Genomic DNA, 17559 nt, shown 5'->3' with positions numbered 1-17559 from the left:
ACAATGAAGCCGTTAACTGTGGTTGCATGTGGAGTCAACAGGAAACAGCCTTGCCGCTGCTATCTCGGTGACCTCTCAAGATGTGACTGGGCTCATTGCTTTTGCCTGCCCTGAACCCAGGCCTGCTTTTTCTTTTTTCCACTCCCTCATTACAGCAGCAAATATAATGCAACATTATAATACGACTGTGGTGCAACACAGAACTGGGTGCTTGCTCAAACGTTACTTTATCTTGCACTTCCAACACGTCTTTTAGAGCTGTTCCTGAAAAATCACAGTGAATAAGCAAGAGACAAACTCTTTATGGGCATTCTGGAATAAAATGGGATGTAAAAGGGACTCTGGTTGGGTTACGAGGGGCTTTTAGGGATAGGAAGGAGGTGATCTGTCTTAAACGACGTGAGCGAAGAGTCCTTCCCAAGGCAGCAAGATGTGCAAGGAATGCAGAACAGAGCCCTTGAGGTGTCAGGAGGATGGGGAGGGAAACAAAACTAAAGGCAACTGAGGTGCCTCAGTGAAAAACATCTACTTGGTACGCGCATGAACATTTCCTCATTAAAGATTCATAAGGACTTTATAGTTTTAATGCACATGTGGCTGGTGTTACAGTTCAATAGCCAGAACTCTTAAAGAAAGGAAAAGGAGATGAGAGAAGATCCTTTACTCTTTTCTTAACTGACTCCCATTTTACAGGAGATAGGAATCTTTTTTTTAAACACTGCCGCACAACTGCTGAAAAGCCTGCCCTGAACAAGTAGGGCAGGAGAGAATCGGTGTTTCTGCTGTAACTTGTATTCACTAATTTCCTACTTGCCCATTTCCTACTTCACTATTTCTGCATTTTCTTGGCCCAGCAAAGGATGAAGTCACATACCTTAGTCATACACATCTCTACAATCGCTAACCTATGCATGAGGAGCACCCTGAATGCCTGCCTAACTGCTGCAAGGGAAAAAAAGTGAAAAAGGATTAAGGAAGCAAAAAGCAACCCTCCCCTCACACATACAGTCAAAAGTTCAAATATAAAAATTCAGCACTGAGTTTCTTTAGGTCAAGCTAGAATAATTACAGCTTCAGGAGGATTCTCCAGCAACTACCACTGTTTTAAGGATGCACAGATGGCTTTATGGCTTTCTCCTGGCACAGAAGTTACCCCAGTCCTGCTACAGCTGGCTGAATTTCAAAGCGCGAAACATCTTTCTAGGTAGCCATAATATTAGGGCACATCTTACAAGCTCCGGTAACATTGTTACCTCCTATACTCTTATTTTCTCTTGAAAAGGGAAGAGCTTTTTACTGCCTTTTTCTTCCATGTCATTTCCCCCTGTGGTCAGAACGACTCTTTTGGTTTTTCAGGGGTTTCTTTATTTTTCCTTTTCCACCACAGAACCATCAGCACCTGGTAAAAAGCACAGATTTTGGAGAGCAGGCAGGCAGGCATCAGCAAATTTCCCAATCTGGTATTAGGGACGGAAGGGCGGATTAAGTTACATGTCATTAGACCTCTGGCATAGTTTTGCAAAGGAAAAGTATTGCAATGGATAAAATCACAGAGCAAGGGTTGCCCTGCACAGGGATTAGCATTTTTCACTTTTTTTTTTTTTTTTGGCTCGTACAATTCCAAATCACTTTTTCTCAGCCCCCCTGTGGCATGGGCCGTCCAACCCCAGCCCTGCAGCGCCTATGAGACAGGCGATCTCCGAGCAATGGAAACTACTTCCTTACCGGGTAGCCCGGCATTGGCAATGCTCTGGCCAGGAACGAGGAACAGCAAGTAACCATCTGCACCCGGATTTCCTCTCATCAGTCCCTGGGCCCGGCCTAGGCATCTGACTTGAGTCCTGCCACATGCCTGAGGGTCAGAGAGCTTCAGAGCAATTTTTCCTTCTCTCTGGGCACCTGTCTGGTATTGGTACCTTCCCTCCCTGCTGTGCTAGCACCCATACTGACCCATCATGGGGATACAGACATTCTGTGGTCGCCTCTTGTTCTGCCACCTTGAGCTTTCCAGCTCTCCTTTTCCCATTTCGTGTTTTTTTTTTTTTTTTTTTTTTTAAAAGCTCATCCTCCTGTTTTTATCTTCTTCACTTTTACCCTTTCTCCTGATCTTCTTAAAAGCAGAGGCCTTAGTCATAGCACTGAAAGGCCTCGTAGCAGCACTACTTCCTAGGAAGATCACCTTCCCCTCCTGCCTAGTTAAGCCCATGGGGGTCCCAATCCCGGGGAATTCTAATGTAGCCTTAAGGCTTCGACACCTCCGTCTGGAGGAGAAGTTTCACAGGAGCTTCCCTGTGTTCATCCACAACAGGGACGTATTCCCATATACTAATTTCTTGCTCTGTCTAGTTCTTGTAAAAAGCCCAACACCCATGTCCCTAAGTTAGTAAAATACTTAGCGTTTGCTGCTTGACTTTCATCCTCTGGAATTATTTGGCAATAAAATCCTCTATGTCCCAAGATAATTATCTCACTACTGGCCTCAGGAAGAGGGAATATTTTTGTAGCGAATGACTACATCTGTACTATGTCAGGCTTAGTTAGAGATTAATAATGGGTGCTACTATTCTAACCATAAATTTTCATGCTGGCAATATCTTACAGCTACATTTGGAGTGACAGATTAGACAGCATACTCTCAATAAATGTCAGTCACAAAAGTATGCAACTCAGCTGGTAGCAGCAACAAAATTTGGGGAAGGCAGTTAAAATATAAATTCAACCAAAGTAAGTTTGTTCAGTTATGAGCCCAAACTCTCGCAATACAAGTTTACTTTGTTTTATAGTCTTGGGCATAAAGCATGCTATAATCACAAATATCCCATGACATTATGCAAAATTTACCCAAGTGCCTAAAATCACAGCTAGTCGAGGCAATGGCAATCACCCCAGCAACAGCAAAGAAGGGCACTGAACACTAGGAGTAACTCTGGTTATGATACCGGGATTTTGTGGAGAGAGAGGGGAAAAACAAACAGATAAAAAAAAAAAAAAAAAAAACCCACAAGAGGCTATTTGATAGTTTTCGGAATCAGGTATTCGATACATCTCAGTGAGGAAAATTTCAAGATCCCTTATGATTACGTTTTCCATCCCTACATACAGAACAACCTTTCAAATACTGTTTCTTAACATTTTTTAAGGACATAAATCAACAAAAAAGAATATGTGAATGCCTATAAAACAATTTTCATTTTCTTGTCCTTAATTGATCTCATCCTTAGGATTTCTTAATTCCTTCCACTAAGGTTAGAGGTGAATGTAATTATCTAGTCTGACTTCTTATATCAAAATTGGTTAGTTTTAGCAATTAATTCTTGCATTGCTAAGCTTCAAGAGATCATTTGGAACGCAAACTGAATCTACTTCCATACTGCAAGAGCAAATTTTGATCTACATCAATACTTATTTTTCTCTTGAATTTCACCCTCATTTTGTTGTTTTCAAAAATAATTATTTTTTGCTGATTGACTAGCATTCAAAGGTTTACTGCAGTTACAAATGCTAATACCATTGATACTATAATTCCATGTGCAACAATTCTGTAATCAGACAGAATTTTCATAACTCCTAATTACTGAGGCCACAAGTTACCCTTCAGTGTATTTCATCCACATGCATATTGTCAATTACAGTCCAGATCCCTGTTCCTTGAAAACCTTTCCCTTCACCTTTTTTTTTTTTTTTTTTTTAAATACATGCAAATCCAGCAAGTTGCTGCAAAAATGGCTTTTAGTGGAAATTTTCACTACATTTATACTTGATGCACGCATATACAATGTACCACTTGAGCGTTGTTAGAACATTAATTTTACTGTTTAACATAAATCTTTGCACAAGTGTAAAGCATTATTGTTTAAAACCTTACAAGTCAGCCAAACGCAAAGAAATCACTGTTGAACTGTGGAACACCACATCTGAAACTCAGGGACAAACCTCTGCCAGATTTCAAGTCTGAATATTTCAAACCTGAAAATAACAGTGTTGAGGGAGGGGAGGAGAAAAATCACAATTTGGGGTAATTTTTTTAAGTCTTGGGCAAAACGTTTTTCCACTTGTCCTCAGAAAGAACCCAGCTGCTTTTTAATGAAACTCTGTAAGAAGTTAACCCCTAGCTTAGCCTAAAATAAACCAAACAACAAGCAAAAGATCTGACAAATTAAGTATAGAGAATTAGAACAAATCTGCACTAAGCTTTCAGAAGGGACATGTTACACAGGGAAAGACAGAGAAAATCTCACAATTATTAACCTTTTAGGTGTTTCACTGGAGCAACACATCACCATTTTTGAAAATTTTAAAGGAGAGTTTTGTACAAATAATTTATGCAATTCAAGTCATAGAACAAGGGAGGAGACACATTCCAAAATTACACTTGCTTCAGTTAAGTCAACATTATATTTTATGAGAGCATCTACCGTATTTTAGGAAAATACATCATACAGTTCTATTAAAGTTACAAAAATATCATATAAAATATATTTAGAAAGAATTCTATGGCGGTAATTATTTGTCCCCTTGCAAAAAATATATAGAGAGAGTTCATATTCATCATGCAACAAAGCAAATCAAGAAAGAGTACCTAAACTTATGACTGTGTTAAGTGCATAAAAAAGCAAAGCCACAAGGGAGATGGGATATAGGTAGAAACAGAAGTGCAGAGCACTATTTCCAGCAGAAAACAGAGACCAAGTGCCTAATGCACTTCATACTGATGAAAATTGTATTCTATCTAAAACAGATTGACCCACGCGGACACTTCGAGGGAAAGATTTGTTCAGGTTAAGATAAAGGTTGCTGCTTTATCTCTGATAACAGTCCATTAATTTTGTGATGACAGCAGCCAACTGACTTTAAAAAAAAAAAAAAACAAACAAACAAAAAAACCCACACACTTCTAATAAAGGCTGCTTGCCAATAACAGGCAAGATAGCCCAGAAGCAAAAAGCACATCCTGAAGTGATGGCATACGCATGGGCATGGATATTTTCCTTACCCAAACTGTACTGTAGCCTTTCACCGCAATGTGTGATAAGCTCTAATCACATCCATTACCTCCCATCTGAGGGCAGAGAGGCAGAGGGTAATAGCCTGCTGCAGTATCGCACTGTGTGTTTCCATCAGCCTCTTGCATTTTTTTTCCTTCAAGTTTCATCTCTGACATGGTTAGGAAGGAAGCAAATAAGCAGAAAAAGTAGCAAATAAGCAAAACAGACACCTTTGATTTAATTCTACAGATACAGATAGGGTAAAATTAAAACTCAGCTGAACTAAAGCAGATATTAATAAAAATAATACTGAAAAACTCCTTTGTTTTCCACAATATAATGAAATAAATATGATACGGAGAATATAGGCAAATAAGACAGATAACAAAGCTTCCACATTCCCAAGTATAACACAGAAAATACACGGAATAGCTAGCATCCAAAAGGATAAACGCCAGGAAAGAAATGCAAAATGGCCCTGACCACGAGCACTCCGGGCTGCAGCTCACGTGCTGGGTAATGGGCTGATCGACTGTGCTGCAGCTTTCTGGGTGAGTGGTGGAGCAGGCAGGCTGACGTCCTCCAGGCTCACTGCTGGCAAACTGGCATGGATTATTGTGCATACATGTGCATGCACTCCCTTCTTTTCATTTCCTTTGATTACATGCTCTGTCTCGTGTAAGAGCGTGAAACTTTAACGGGAAACAAAAAGTAGTTGCAAGAACAAAGCCTGTCAAAGTGGCAGCATTATTATGACCTCTGTTCATACTTAGCTAGCTTAGAATCATGCTAGCAACAGATGTAAACAGTGTGTGCCTAGTAAGGAAGCTCTAAGGCAGAAATTCATAATAATTTGTGTTATTCTTAGTGTCAGACCATCAATTTAATGAGCTATGAAGCTAGAGGTAATGTTACCAAAATAATACTGCATAAAAGGGGTTAAGATCAATACAAGTTGTCCAGTTATATTACTATTCGTATTCAAATATGAAGAGATTCCACTTACAAGCTTTAGCCCAGCCCAGTGGATTGGAAAGAGGAAGATCTTCAGCTGCTGTCATAGCTGATTCTTTGTATATTAGCCCATTACTAAAGCTTTACCGTAAGACCTGTAAGCTGGTATAAAAGGTTCTTTCACTCATTCTGCAAGACTGATAATACCTTTTATGATCCTGTCTTCTTTTTACTAGCTCACCACACCTCATTAGGGTTTGTTCTTATGATGTATCTTTTCCATATATCATCTTTTAAATGCTGTTGAACTGCAAGATGACTTAAATAGGTCATCAGAAAAGCTTTGGTTTCAGAAAATTTTCCTCATTGCACTGAAGCCTGACTGTGGAAGATACAGAAGTGTGTGTACCGTTTACACTTCCAGATTTTTTTTTTAAATAAGTGTTTAAGTTTTGTGTAAGCCTAGTTAATGAAAACAATATACACTCCTGCTTTTATAATGGACTAACTTGCTAGGAAATCTGGGCAATCAATGGGACTTCCTTATACTATGCCACCAGTGAGATCCATACCCTATATTAAAGCAAAAGATTTACAATATCTGAAACATGCAAGCACTAAAGAGGAAAAAAAAAGAACTCCAAAAGCCAATTTTCTGCATTCCATTAAAAATGCAAGAGATTTAGCCTGTCAAACTTACTAATATGAATCAAGTATTTTAACAAAAAAAACCTGTAAGTGCTATTTCAAACAACAAAATATAACAACAACCCTGTCATGTCTTTTCTTCCACATTTGTTAAACAATTTTCCTTTCATGGTCCTTGCTTAAAATGGATTAGAACAAAGCAAGCAGAAAAGTCAGAAGGCACAGAACGAAGCAGAAATTATATCAGACTTATTATCTAGGCTGAGTTTTCCCTCTAATAGTAAGAATCTGAAAACATGAGGAGATACATGTCTGAAACCAAGGAGCAGCTGTTGTGCAATAACATACTCTATAGAAAAGTAAAACAAAGGAAAAAGGAATGTTTTATTTCATTTGATTAATACAAATAAATTACAGGTTAACCACCGCTAACCATTACCCATACACCTGAACACAGGGGAAGCAGCAGAGAAGGCCTGTAACAAAATATCCGTGTTTCCCCCCTTGGCCTCTGCAGAGGACAGTTGCAATTAAATATATATATATATATATGTGTGTATATAGATATATGTATATATATATAATAACAAAGTAAAGAACCTTTCTCAACCCATATTCAGTAATGTTAGCACTCAATCTGAAAATAGAGAGACTAGAAATAAAAACTAGGAGAAAGGGAAGAATCAATTCCATGTCATCACGAGAAAGCTTTCCAATTTCCCTGTGTTTCTCTAAACGACAATTTGGTCAGTATTAGCTAGTTGCGCAAGACCTGAAAAAGCAGCTTTATACGTGCTTAAGCCCGAAAGTCCCAGTGAATTTCCAGAGAATAATTTACTGTACTTAAGAGTTTTTAGAGGAATCTTCCTTGCATACAGCTGCATGGGAACCACACAACATAAACATAAGTCCTGAGTGTTAAATGAAGGTAAAATGGTACTTGGATGAACTGGTTTCGAATATAGTTTTTAGACCAAATAAAAAGAGACTAGATTGTCATTACACACAAAATAAATCTTTGCAGATAATAATCTTACTTTTAAGTACATTTTAGGCTTTGTGCCCACAAATATTTTTTAACAATAGATACATTTCATGATTCTTTTCATGATGCTTACAAGATTATTATATTTTTGGCTTACTTAGCCAAGGAAGCATCCTTTAAAAGGGCAAGCACTACAGAAAGAAAATGGCTCAAAGGATAACACCACTGTAAGACAATAAAAATAGGCTTTGAGTACTTTGAGTACATTTAGACCACAGATTACAAGAGGTAAAAATTGGAAAAAGAAGTTTTAACTATTAAGAAATAAAAATGTCTTCGAACTGAGAGCTCTAAACGTAGTGTGAAAGACTTATGGAAGGAATTTTATGCATAGTCAGAGTTTATTAGTGCTAGAAATTGCAATTTGTAACATGTGTCTTTGCATGTTCATAGACAGTTCCTCTCTGGGTGTCTGCAGGGACCAGCAATAATTTTTCCCATCTTCCCTGATGCAGAACACAACTTCCAGTCTCCCCTTTTGCTCCCTTTTCACTGAAATTCCACAGTCAGATAAGGCTTAGAAAGAGAGCATTAGGCAACACTTCCTGATAACTTAACTGCTCTAGCACTGAAAAACTTTCAGGTGTCCATGTTGTTCCACCTTTCTGGTGGACTAAGGAGTTTCTGGTTACAGTATCATTCCTCTGACCCATTAGTATTTGAACTAAATTTTTATAACAGTGTTGGAAAGTAGTTAATGGAGTGGCTAGATTATAATGTGTATGATTGCAGGGAGCGGCAAATAAATTCACTTTTTATCCCTGCATGCTCAGCCAGGCTGCAACCCATTCCTGTCTTGCATTCCTAAATATTTTTGTTAAGTTCACATAATGCTGTACAGTAGAAAAGCTTAATACAGTACTTAAACTTCACTCAAATGGGAGAATTGTCCCTTGTGAGGCACTTGCACTTTTCAGAAATACCTAAAAGCAATTAATAGTACAAAGGGGAAAAAGAAACTATCAAATTCTCAACTTAGCTGCTGACACAGTGCAGAAAACACTGATTTGTTCTGAACATAATGTACTTCAAACTCCTGTTTCAGTTGAAAAGCATGTCTTTAAGGTCTTGAAAAAAAAGTATTAACTTACTTGGCATTAGGAAACAAATGTGAATACCGAACATAAGAAAATAAAAAGCATGCTTGCTGAAAGTAATGAGTGCCCTGTGCATCTGGGGAAGGTGCAAAATTTTCTTTCACTGGCCAGTAATTATAGCATCATTGCCAAACTGTTATAGCTACAGCTGATTTTTTCATAAATTCTTGTCTTCAGTCCCTGTAACTGAACATATATTTCCCAATTTAGAATCTTTCATAATTTTTCATAGACATAAACAACTTGATCTGAAGAGTGCCAAGCTGCCCCTTGGGCAGTTTTCTTGGTTATAAAAGCACAATAAAACCTTTTATTCATGCTTCAATAATTTTCTTACATTACAGTAACTCAAATAGCTTATTTTTAAACTTGTATTGGTTATTTTTACAAGAGAAATTTCACTACCATTCTACAGAATAATCTCATTTTATTCATTCAAGTACACAAGCAAATAAAAGTTCAACTTTTTTTCCAGCACACATGCTTGTCTGTATTCTCCTGAGCAAAATACTTTGTAAAATAGAGGACAGAGGAATTTTGTAATCCTTTTTTCCCCAGACTATGTGCATAGTTCAAACTATACAAACATCTCTATAGCTCTCCCAGTCACTTTCCATTTCAAGAACGACGCAATTTGCATTAACGCAAGACAACTTATGTGGTGCTAAGTCTACATGCAATTTTCCCACAAGAACAACCATTTTGTACCTACCTGACACACACAGTGCTATATTACACCCAACTAATCAATACTGTCTATATCAAGAAGCAGGGAGAAGCACTGTCCACAGCTGCTACATTACATCAGCTTTCCTAACAACTTCAGAGCAGTCCTCCTGACTTTTTTTAAACTAAATAGGCATAAAACATAACCCTTCCTTCTATTTCAAGTGCACTATCAATCTATAAACCTTGTCTTCTCAGACATTCCTGGTGAAGGACAAGGACTTTCTATGGGCATTCCTAGAAGTTTGAGGGCCACGGCTTCCAGACTCATTGGCTGCCCTTGCAGGTTTTATATGCTAGCATGATATGAACAAGTAATAGCATGTTTTCCAAGACATTATAGACTGGTCTGTAGTCATAAGCTTTTGGAAAAGATTGTTTCTGTGTATTATTTTCTTTAAATAAGCAGATAAGGAGAAATATCTGTCAATTGCAAATCAGAAAGGCCAGAAAAGTGTGAGCAAAGGCTGGGGTTTGAAGGTTGCCATTGGCTATTGACATTAGCCCAAGCACATTGTGATTTGGAGATGCTCCTCTTCAAAGCTTGCATACTCTCACGTTTTATGGGAGCTTTATGTTTTATGCCCAGATACCACCAAAAAGGCCTTGATCTTCAGCATTCCTGAGTGGACTAAAGAGCGTATCATATATGAACACAAGAAATACCAGAATGATTCAAGAATGCTATTCCACCTGTGAACCGAGCACAAGGACTCACCCAGCACCTTACCTATCAGCTCACCTAGCAAAATGTACTCAGTTATTGGGCAACTAACAGTAAATTTTAACCACCGAGGCTGCCCAGCACTCCGCTGCGCATCTACCTACAAACTACTCTTAAATTACATTTCTGCTTATCTACTTGTCCAAGCAATCTGTTCTTTCTTTATTTAAACCTCCCTTACACAGAGAAAGAGAAAAGATACTTAGGCTATATCAAGCTTATGTAGAATACTTCAGCTCTACAGTTTCTAAAGAGATTGCAAACACACAGCAGTAAAGTTGAAATGAAAGGGTGATGCCTCTGTCAAGCCATTATTAAAACTGCTAGGCACACTTTTTATTTTGCCAAACTAACATTTCTAACAGAAATCTCTTCAGTCAGGACCAGGGGACTAGTTACGCTCATACAAGTCCAGTGGTTCAATCTGGCACTTGCAGCAGCCCTAAATATCCCCCCTCTAGCACATGCACAGCAGCAGCTGGCAACGCCATGCCCACACTGTAACTGGAATTGCATGTCAGAGCTGGAGGAATGTCATCCCAGCAGCACAGGCCAGCGGGCAGGAATTCCCGGCACGCAACGGCTGGGAGGCTCCTTGGGAAGCATGGGATTAAGAGCAAAGACATGGGCAAGCCCATGTTGTTTCCATACAGGCTTAAAAATAGAAGGAAAAGATGGGGATCACACTTTGTTCTGGGCCCTGGCACTGAAGTTCTGAGACTGATTGCAGTAATTTATTTTTGAGGGTTAATGACTGGTATTTTCTAGCCTCTAATACCCCAAAATTAGCATCCTCTCATTTTAAAATTATTGCTTTAGCATTATCATTTAGGTTCAACACAAGTAGACATACAGGGTATTTTTCCTGTTCTCTCATCCTCCAGATAGCAAAGTACATTATGCCTGATAGTCTCTGTTGTGACTTTGTGCTGGGAAATAGCAAATGACTAGAGGAAAAAAAATTCATTATCTTACTGTCAGATTGCATTACAAGTGCTTTGACAGTCCCTTCATGTCTGTAAGACTTATGGTAGCTCTGCTGATTAGAAAGAGGGTAAAGTAATTTTCCTTTTAATTTCTAAGTCTTCTGTTTCTGACAGTCATACTAAGAATAACAATAGTTTTATAGTTCCTAATGTAATACTAAATTTATCTTTGGTTTTGCACACCGGGACGTATTACTTACTGCAGTTCTGAGAGTTAGAGGTTTCTTTGTTTTTATTTTCCAAAATAAACATGTAGTCAGCTAATAAGCAACTCACTGTTAAGTCACGGGATGGAAATTAGAGATGAGAAACAGCAATTAAAAGCAACATTTTCTTACTACTACTAACAAAATTTGCCCAGTTTTACTTGTGACACTGATGTGATGATCTAGTTCTCTCCTTCTGATTTCTTGAAATTTTTGTGCAAAACTGCAAATTAAACATCCTTCTCCTTATGGGCAATTTGTTAAAATATTGCCAAAACCAGCTGGTGCTACTGCTTTATTTGTGCAGGAGCATCAACTTTCCCAAGTTCAGTTTTCTGTTTCATTAAGTTTTCTGGGGATCCTTAAGTCTGCTTTTGCCACATCCACACACACCACTGCTGCTCAGGTATCCAGGCAGGTATTTTTCACCAAGCTACAGTAATGAGGCCATCCATGTCCTCCCTCTCTCTCTGGCTCTCTGTCGGAGAAGAGACATGCAAACACTGATGGTAGTTCTTAGCACTGGTAGAAGGAGAGCATAAATCCTGCAAATTTATATGCCCAGCTCTGGGTCAGAAGAAATTGGTTTAATACATCACCTCTTGCATGGTATGTATCTGAATTAATAGATTGTTCTCACTCACACACAAAAATACATTTGCTAAGAAGAGGGAAGGTCATTCACCCAAAAAAATTCCTCTTTACATGTATACTTCTTTCTAAGAGGATTCTACCTTTTCAGACAGTGTTAATACAAAGGTTTTATATATGAGCCACCTTACCTGAATTTTGATTAGGCCTGGTTTATATTACTGGAAGAATAGCCAGATTAAAATTTAGGAAAAACAAAACCAACAAAAAACAACAACAAAACCCCACACCACTAAAGGGTGACCATAGTCACGCTTCCCCACAGTCCGTCCATCTATCCATTCCCATCCTGCACTATCCAGCCTGCACCGTTCACAGACTGTCTCTGTGGGATTTGGGGAATATTCTGCCCATAGCGTTTGCAAAGCTTTCCATTCCTTTGCTGCTCCTGGACCTGCGCTGCAGCCAGCCAAAACCCAAAGCTGCAGTTACTACTAACCTCAGCTCACAGCTGCATTTTTGTGACATGCAACTGCACCAAATACATCCACAGAGCAGCGGTGCCCCCTTTCTGTGCTCTTTTTTTTTTTTTTCTTCCCCCTGCTCACCAAGCAGGTGGGAAGCAGCATGTCACAGATAATTGACTCAGTATACATACAAGGTAGAAGCATAGAGTAATTAATATTATATAATCATCACCGTATATTTTCTTATACTTTCCCTTTTTAAATGGTTTAAGATATTCCAGTAGTCCTGGATTTGGGGCTACCAGGTAAGAGATCTCATCTTGCAGGTGAAAAACGCAGAGAGATAGAGAGCAGGTGAAAAACACAAAGAGATAGAGAAAGGTTAAGTGATCTCCAACAGATTAACTCAAAAATTATAGCAAAGTCAAAAACAGAAGAGACCTTAACTTGCAATTATTTTTCTTAAATAAATGACTTTCTTTCCAAATACGTTGTTTTATGTCAGTGTGTTAGTAAGATACTACCTGACATTTGTAAATACTTTCCCTCTCTATACATACATTATACATCATACATTTGCCACAGTATTCATAATAATCCATATTTACAAAACATCTGTATGATTAAAAATGATTCATTATCTTTAAGCTACATTAGCTAAAAAGCTGTCTTTAAAATGAAGCAATATCTGAAGTAGCCTATTCCAGGATTAGATAAAAAAAATCTTCTAATGAATAAATATTATGGAGTTCTCCATCTTTAACAGAGACTCAGTAATTTATTTATATACTGTAAATGAGACAAAAGTTAACTAGTAAAGTGACAGTGGAAGCTTCTTAATTCAATATTATTGGCTTTTATTTGCAATAAATAGATCTATATCTTTATTTATGCATGGTTCACAAGAAATAATGCTAGTGAAGAATCAATATCTGAAGCTAAATATCCTAAAACAGAGTGAGGAAAGGGAAAATACAAAAAGTCATCTTGTAACACCAGTGTATATCCTTTTCATCTGATAAAAGGCTCATGACACTTGCCAATCTACACCGTTAAAATCGTTAAGGCAGGCATGAAAATGGTTTTACAGAAAAGGACTTTTTCCTGACATGCACTTACTTATTCAGCATCAATTTATTTAAATATTACAACCCTCACTGACAGATACACAAAGCTTGATATTTAAAGAACATACTCAACTGAGTAGTTGTGTCTATATTCTCACTCTTACCAGAATAAGAGCGACATTAGCGTTATTCAGTAACATGATCAGGATCACCCTAAAGGCAGGGTCCTAAGCGCCACAGGAGGGCAGATGGCACCATCCATGCACCAGGGAAGACCAGCCATGGTGGATGCTGATGGAGCCCCAAAACAGATACAGACCCTGGAGCAAGCACAAGGTTATGGTACTAACCCAGGCAAAAAAGTATCTTTCAGCAGCCTGCCCAAGGCACACGTGAGCACTGAAAAATGAGGTAGCCACAGCTTCTGTGTATTAAGTTATGAAGTACACTAACTGCCAAACTTCCTGGCTTACTACTCACTTTCCTGGTAGAGCTTGGTTTTCTCCAGGCTTCAGGATAAGCCTTACCTATCTCACATAGAGTTATTCTAATTTTAGGTGATAAATAGATAGACCATCCAGATAAGTTACCTGGATAACCATTTTCTTCCTTCTTTTTGATGTCTCTGCTGCCTTATCTGTTTCAGAACTTCACTCATGTCATGATTACATATATAGCAGACCATTCTAAGAACAGGTTTTATAATTACCTTCTCCAGGAGGAATATTATAGTATCTCTACAGTTATAGCTAGATGCCAGTTTGAGCTGAATTAGCATGGCTATCAGGGCTCCACGATTAATCTGTTTTCTGTTAATAGCACATGCACGCAGCAAGGCAGCTTTCTAGGTGCATAGTCTTCTGTTGTACAACTAGATCCCGGGTCTCACTCTCATATGTTTTTATTAGTTTATAATATCTAGGATTTATCTATTTTCCAACACCCTCCAATCTCCCCCAGAGAGCAAGTAATTCTAAACTTAATTAGAAAACTCATCTGAAGTTTTTAAATTTCTTAAAGATGTCCTACATACACATGTTGAAATTTTAATTCCTGAAGCGCACCTTTAAATATCTTCCCATTTCTTCACAATCCCTCCAAAGTATACGAGTATACTCTCCATGAATATCTGTACACACGTATATGCACTAAAAATGCATGTTACAAGTAGCACCTATTGAAATGCAAAACTTCTCCATTTTTCCCTTTCACCACTTGAGCTTTTTCTAAAGAGTTTCTAAATACTGGATCTTTATATCAGTTGTTTAACATCGTGTTTTTCCTATGGTCTTATTTGTTGTGCTTGCCTTTCCTGCCCTTTCATTCCTTCAAGTTAATGTGTTATTGCTTTGATTGCACAGTACAATATAAAGTTGCAAAATCTCATTATATTGAAACCTACTGAAAATAGGTTTTAAGCAATCTTCTCTGATAAGGACAACACCAAGATTGCCTCATAACTGGTATCCTTACAAGAGCACTTAATAAAGGCACACAATACGACTGAGAGCTGGTCCAGCGAGACTGGTCTAGGAAGTTAAAAAGAATATAAAAAAAATTAAAACAAAATTAAATATGAAATTCAATGATAAATTCTTAAGGAGATTTCAGTAGCATTTTGTCTAGAAACATGTCCAGGAATTTGGAGAGGAAATAAGTGTAACTGAAACTCTATAAAAGTCTGTAAAACTCTTAGTGCCTCTCATGCTTTTGTTTCGGGTCAGCTATGAAAAACTGTAATCTTGCTTAGTGACCTCTCATCCTGCTTTCCTACAGGGACACACTGCTTATGCAATCATGGCCTGTTTGCATGTGTTTCTTAATTTCTGTTTGCTGGCTTTCTCCAAATAACTTCTGAACCTGTGAAACACAAAGACGGAGAAGCAACAGTCTCAGAGGCAATGACCCTCCTATAAACTTCAGAAAATGCACATCTGATTTTACAAAACAGAGAGAAGGAGAGAGGCAGGCTTAGCCCCCTGAGCTCTTTAAGTGCTGTAATGCAAGCTGAGCCCTTACAAGCAGCTAGAAGGGCACAACAAAGGAAAAAAAAAAATCACCACAAAACCTCTCTGACCAGGATTAACATGAGGAGCTAGCACAGGACAGGGGCCATGCAGGCGACTGGAATGCAGGCACAGTTTTGGAGGGTAACAAAAATTGGTAGTATGGTTAATAGCTGGGATAAACACCGTTTTGTGCCAGCTGACATCATGACCAGACAACAGCTCCAGGAGCTTTTAATTTCATAATCTAGATTTTGTCTTCGGATCAAGCACATCTGGAACACTTGGCCCAACAGCTTTAGTCCTTATCCCCAGAAGTATCATGTGGGTTGTGGCATTTTCCAGAAGATATAGAGGCCCAGCAATCCCAAGCATGAAGAGATTTACAACAACCATTACTAGTCATATTCATTTCCTACACCCTGTTCTGAGGCTGCAAGGTCTTTGGAGTGGGGTCCATGCCATATGCTACCATGCTGCAGCGTCTACCAATAACTTGGTGTTCTGTAACAGCCTATGATTAAGTGGGTAATAGCAATGGTTATCCCCACCACTCAAATTTAAACACACACACATTTTTCTATATATTATATAGTCTCAATTTATGGTATAATTATATCATATAATCATACAGACTCAGTTATTCAGATCCTGCAAACTGCTGTATTACATAAACCTCTGCACTGTTCCAACTTACTTCAGAGGACTATCTGGTAAGGTTTAATAGCTTTGGAAATCCATTTCGCCACCTCTAGTCCCTCTTTTTTAACGGCACCCAAAGCATATGAAAGACCCATTTCCCTAGGGAATGTGATGCTCTCCCAATATATGAAATTCAGAAAGGAAGGGACTGGAACCAAAACTGTTAGAAGATCTCAAGGCTTTGCCACAGGCTTCAAAACCAAACCAACTTCTGAATTCCTTAATGTCAAGTTGTATCTACAGGGTGCACCAGAGAAATAATTTCCAAGCACAGACTCTGACCTGTAGGATTTAAGGTCTGCAGATTTCTTCTGATTAAACTCCAAAAAGCTCTTCACACTTAAACATTAAGCCCAGTCACCCACTCCAATTTTCTTTCCACTTAGTTTCCTACCCACTCTTCTGTTTTTAACCCATATCAACACAGTAGTCAAGGCCTATGCAACTCAACACTGTATAAAGCGTAAACATATGGAAGATTCTACTTTCATATGGTATTCGTGTGATGATAATAAGTCCTTAATGTGTCTCATCAGTGTCACACAAAGTCCAGTGGGAAAGAAGTACATCATGATGTAGATGCACATTAAAAAAAAAAAAATAATAAATAGGGCAAGGCAGTAATTGTTTTTCAGAAAATCCAAACTAAATGTAGAGAAAGGAGTATCTCTGCAGCGTGTCCTTTGAGTCATTATCCACACATGCACGCAAAGTACAGATAAGTACTTTTTGTCAAATGGTATTTTTCAAATAATTTTTATAAAATGCCCAGTAGAAATACTATTATTTAATTATTCTCATCACTACTACTTATGTAGTTTATTACGAGCTTTATTATTTCATTTTTATTATTAAACATCATTGTTAAACCTTAGAGTTAACAGAGAATAGACAATATCACAGCTCATGTATACTTTTTGCAAGTACACTTTTACAAAAACACTTTTTGCATACACATTCATACACCATAAAATACATTTCTGCATTCATGAACACAGCAACTATTTTATGTCAGTAACTTTATTAGGTAAAATTATTCTTAGGAAGGTATATCAAAATAATTTATCTTAACCTGTAGGATATATTTTAAGACGGACACAATATAATTGCTACCGTAGATACTTAGTAAAGCAAGTTGCCACAGATATTAAAAGAAAAAAAAAGAAAAAAAGCCTTTTAGATTTGCTCACATAAATATTTTAAATGTGATGACCCACATACGCTACTTCTTTATTCCCCTGAAGTTTTTGAAAGTTTTCCTCCAAGCTCATGATTTGCTCCTGAGCAGGCAGTACGGAATCCCTCCTCCCAACCCCATACAACTTCTGGCTACAAACATTCAATGACGCAGCTTT

General features: G+C 38.1%; 1 protein-coding gene across 1 annotated transcript in view; it reads right to left on the bottom strand.

Annotated features, from left to right (window-relative positions):
* Positions 1–17559, bottom strand: part of LOC104572907 (adhesion G protein-coupled receptor A3) — a 242508-nt gene that overhangs the window by 186040 nt on the left and 38909 nt on the right. The gene's annotated exons all lie outside the window — the stretch shown is intronic.

Source organism: Tinamus guttatus, unplaced genomic scaffold (genome assembly GCF_059628265.1).
Source record: "Tinamus guttatus ecotype Peru unplaced genomic scaffold, ASM5962826v1 Tinamus_guttatus_pri_ptg000314l, whole genome shotgun sequence".
NCBI classification, from domain to species: Eukaryota; Metazoa; Chordata; class Aves; order Tinamiformes; family Tinamidae; genus Tinamus; species Tinamus guttatus.
The sequence above is the reverse complement of the archived record's forward strand: the minus strand, read 5'-3'. Positions and strand labels throughout refer to the sequence as shown.